Raw genomic sequence first — 5077 nt, 5'->3', positions numbered from 1 at the left:
CCATACGTGCGCGCGTTGGAGGAAAAGCAGCGTTGGAGCCAGGCAAGGAACGATTGGATTGGATTGGATTGGATTGGATTGGATTGGATTAATTAATAATCGAGCGAAGGAATTTGTTTCATTGGGTGAAACACGCAGGCAGGAGTAAAAGAGGTGCAGAAAATTAAGCCAAGAGAAACACGTAGGAGTACATCGGTGGCGGTCGTTTAAATTTTCGGCGAGCGAATGAATGAAGTGCGTCATTGAATGCAGCTAGCGGTGGAATCGAAAAGGCAGGGGCAGTGAGTTGAGTCGTCACGCCACGCCACTCTTGGTGCTCACGCCGGCGGTCACCATCGCCATGTGGCCAAGCTCCCGCCTCGTCTCTCTCGGCGTGGAGGATTCGGCGCTGCCCCCGACGATGCGCCACGGCCTGGCTCCGGACACGCTCAGCCCCGCCATGAACCTCGTCCTCAACTTCCTCTACGCCTACCTCCCCCAACCCCCCATCTCCACCGCCGTCTCCCTCCGCTGCGCCGCCGCCGACAACAGCGCCGACCGGGTCAGCAGCCTCCCCGACGACCTCCTCCGCCGCGTGGTCTCCCTCCTCCCCGCCAAGGACGGCGCCCGCACCACCGTGCTCTCCTCACGCTGGCGCCACCTCTGGCGCTCCACCCCGCTCGTCCTCGTCGACACCCACCTCCTCCCGGGGGGCGACGCGGAGCTTCGTCCCTCCCGCGCCGGCGCCGCCTCGCGTGCCGTCACCGACGCCGTCTCCGCGGCCCTCGAGTCACATGCCGGGCCCTTCCCCTTCGCAAGCCTCACCTGCAGCTTCATGGACCTCGCCGACCGCCGCCATCTCGCGCGCGCGCTGGTTCCAGCTCCTCGCCACCAAGGGCGCGCGTCGACGACCTCGTCTTCCTCAACCGCCCCTGGCCCGTCCCCGGCCTGCCCCTCCCTTCCGCGATCTTCAGCTGCGCCTCCCTCCGCCGGCTCTGCATCGGCACCTGGGTGTTCCCGGACACTGCCACCGTCCCGCGCGGCGCTGCCTTCCCCAACCTTCGCGAGATTCTCCTCGGCTGCACCATCATCCAGGACAAGGACCTGGAGTTCGTGCTGGCCGTCAGCCCCGTGCTGGAGATGCTCGCCGTCGTCGGAAGCCAGACCCAGCTGCACGCTCGTCTCGCCACCCGCAGCCTAAGGTGCGCGCAGTTCTGCTTGTGCATCCTCGAGGAGGTCGCCGTGGTGGATGCCCCCTGCCTGGAGAGGCTCTTCCTCTGGAGAAATTTTAGCCAGCGCCGCCGTCGCGTCAGCAAATTCAGCACCATACTCAACATTGCCCATGCCCCTAAGCTGCTTATTCTCGGATACCTGGAACCAGGAGTGCAAATGCTCCAGATCGGCAACACCATCATCAAGGTATGCACATCGCCATATCGACTTATTTCTCAGATTGCATTTTTTTCCTTATTTTTGTCATAAGGAATTATGGGCTGACACTGTCTAGTCTACTACACCTGAAGCAACAGACTCAAAGGCATCATTGTTCAACTCACTTTACTCAGCCAATTAGTACTCTACTAGTACATGTAATTAACTGGATGCCAATTACTCCGTTTCAGTTACTGCTTGTTTAGGATTTCAAACATTTGGCAGTCATACTGTTTGCCTTAGTATGACTATGACGTGGGCAGATGGTTGAACCTTCCTGGAACAATATATCATGAACAATGCGCCTTATATTATATCCATTTTCCCATCCACTTGTTGATGATTTGCAGTTACAAGAGTTAGAGCTTCCTTGTCCTGATTTACAATTGCATGATTGATGTCAATAAATTGGATGAGTCTTGGTCCTTCTTCACTCCTTCCTGCCAGTTGAAAATTTGCATGGTCAATTGATCTCCAGCTATCCATTTGCATGAAATTTTCAGTCACATGTGCCCTATACAATCTTTTAAACCTCTGCTTGAAATAGAAACTAATGTGTTACTTTTAAACCTCTGGTATACATCCAAACAGTAGGATGAAATGTGGATTTTGATCCAAACAGTAGGATAAAGTGTGCCGGTTGAAAATTTGCATGATTAATCATTTAATTGATCTCCAGCTATCCATTTGCATGAAATTTTCAGTCACATGTGCCCTATACAATATTTTCGTTTCATGAGGTGACCTTGCTTTTCATGGTCCTAGGGCCAAACTAATGTGTTACTTTTAAACCTCTGGTATACATCCAAACAGTAGGATGAAATGAGGATTTTGATTGTGTTGGAATACACATATATAGAGCCCTTTTATGTTTTAAGGCATTTCACTAGCCTCTTAGTAGGTAAGAGGATTATTTGATCTTAGCCGTTTCTATTTCTAGCATGTTTCAGCACTGATTCTATGAATTATGGATTTTTTTAATGGATTTTGTTATCCCTTTCCATATATTAACGTTCCACTCAATGACTTCCATAAGGACCTGGTGACTTCTCTTGTCTTTTACGTAATTCCCAATATATTTGCTCAAGTGTAAATAACATAAATCTCTATCATTTGGGTGCATTTTTCTTCGATCTATGTTGCCTAGTTCCTGCTGGTAATCTAGGTTATGTTTACACTATCTCTACCTATTCTTAGGAAGCACTCAAAGTGAAAAAGTACAATATGTTCTTTAAATTAGCATACAGTATCTGTATATGAATTACTTTTCATATAGATAAATATTTGGTAGCATTGAAGCTGAATATATAGCGACGATGTCAAAAAGCACTTTATATATATAGTTTATATCTTATGGTAACTCGGCAAATACCGCTTCGGAGTTTTAGAAAATTGAACAGCAATCATATGTGAACTGTGATTGATTTGCGCTCTTTCTGTGCATCATAGGCTGGAACAAAGGCAAGCACACGCACCACTGTCTCAAGTGTCCAGATGTTGGCCTTGCACCTGCAGTTCGAAGTCTACGATCAAGTCAAGATGCTTCCCAGTTTCCTCAGATGCTTTCCTAGCACCGAGACACTGATTGTCGAGGTAACGCTCTGGCTTCCCTTCATTTGGCATTTGGATTATCATCACTACAGTAAATCAGATTGCTTCTGTACAATCACCAAAATGTGCAACTTAACTGTTTGCTGACTTAAATTGTAGTCTGAAGAAACTCTTGAACCCAGTAGCAACCTTGGTCCCAAATTCTGGAAGGACACAATTCCTATTGACTGTGTCAAGTCGCACCTCAAAATTGTGTATCTCCGCGAGCTGCAAGGGACCAAGAATGAGTTTGATTTCCTCATGTTCATCGCGGAGAATGCACAGAAGTTGGAGAAGATGTTCATTGTGTTAAAAAATGTCCTAAGTTACACTTCGAGGGAAGCGGTGGCTGCCGAACTGAACGCTCTTGACTCTGCTAATTGGGCTAGCGGGTCCTGCAAAACGCTATTCAAGTTCAGTAGAGCTCATGGAGGAGGAAGTGCTTGGAACCTCAAAACGGGATCAGATTTCTCTTGTCCTGATCCTTTTTGCTGCGTATGAACTCAATTGTGTCAGGATATTTCAAATCTCAAGATTCCAGTGGAAGTGGTGAGTGTTATGTTGCAGTATGTATTAAGTGCAATGGTATCGACTCTTGGAGTGTGACCTCTAAAGACTGGATAGAGTTAGCAGAGTTGTACTTCTACTGGCATCAGTAGTTTTATTTGCTCAAGTCGTATGCTAGTAGTATTCTGTTTAGAGTCTACCTTCATCCCTTCACTTGCTGCTATTTGAATGATTACTGATATCTACAACCTCATGATTGTTTCGGTGATATTACTGATCAAAATATTGAAAAGCATGTATGCCGACTCAGGTAGCAGTGACAGGTAACTAGACATTTCTATTCTGGCCTATTATGTTTCTTACTGTACCATTTTTCCAAACTTTTTTTTTAGTTTCAAAAAAAAAAACATTTTTTTTAGATCACATATTTTTCTTGATGCAAGCAAGTTACAGGAGGGAGGATATCTCCTTTGTCCAGTTAATCAATTGATAGGTTTTTTTTTGCAAACATGTGGAACTTTTGAATAAGTTGGAACCGTTACAACAAAACTGTGGTATATGTATTGATCACTGATTGGCTCGTTTCTTCGTGGATGACTGTGAACTGAGACTTCCAATCAATATAAGAGGATGCTCAGCTGAACTTATGCTATGCAGGCTCTTACAAAATATTCTGGCAAATAGCTCCTACCAGGAGTATATGTGTCTGGTTGTGTCCTTCAGCTGCACTATTTGGCCACTCGTCCTTGATGATATTTGCTGTTTTTTACGTTTTCGTATGATGAACATTTTTCATTCGAACATCTATCCTGAATCGTGTACTTGTCAACTGGATTAGGTTGGGTGTACTTGTCAACTGGATTAGGTTGGGTGCGGGACTTGTTACCCCAACCAAGCAACTCTTGGAATTTGTTGACTTATAAACTACTCCCTTGGATTCAAATAATTAGTATTCTATATCAATCCTAAGTCAAATTTCTCTAAGATGGGCCAGATTTGAAGGAGAATTTGTCGATGTTGTAGATTATTCTATAAACTTGATCAAAATATGCTGACTTAGGATAAACCTAGAATATCAATTATTTTGGAACGGATGAAGTACCTCACTAGTGTCAGGTGATGCTTGCCAGGATCCATTGAAGTGCACTTGCAACATTTACTACTACTCTAGCTCTACATTCTTTGACAATTGAGGGCTCCTTTAATTCATAGGATTGACATAGGAATTATGTAGGATTTGAATCCTATGGGAAAATTTCCTATACAAGTCATTTAATTCATAGGAACATATCCTATAGGAATAACTTGTAGTGCAAATCCTATAGGAGAAAAGCATTAGCTTATACCTCATGGAAAAATTCCTTTGCTACAATCAAAGACACACCATATGCCTATATGATTCAACTTGGCATGATATTTCAATCCTACACCTTTCCTATTCCTACACTCTTCATATTCCTATGAATCAAAGGAGCCCTGAATGTTTCTACTTGAGGTTCCCATCGACCAAAATCTGGATATCTCCTTGGGCAAAGTTACTTCTTGAGAGAATGGCCCCAAGAGCCCACTT

General features: G+C 45.1%; 1 pseudogene; it reads left to right on the top strand.

The window, feature by feature from the left end:
• The first annotated feature begins 326 nt into the window (after positions 1-326).
• LOC127308117 (FBD-associated F-box protein At5g60610-like) lies at positions 327-3775 on the top strand (annotated as a pseudogene).
• The last annotated feature ends 1302 nt before the right edge of the window (positions 3776-5077 follow it).

Source organism: Lolium perenne, chromosome 6 (genome assembly GCF_019359855.2).
Source record: "Lolium perenne isolate Kyuss_39 chromosome 6, Kyuss_2.0, whole genome shotgun sequence".
Lineage (NCBI taxonomy): Eukaryota > Viridiplantae > Streptophyta > Magnoliopsida > Poales > Poaceae > Lolium > Lolium perenne.
This window is presented reverse-complemented; position numbering and strand designations above follow the sequence as displayed.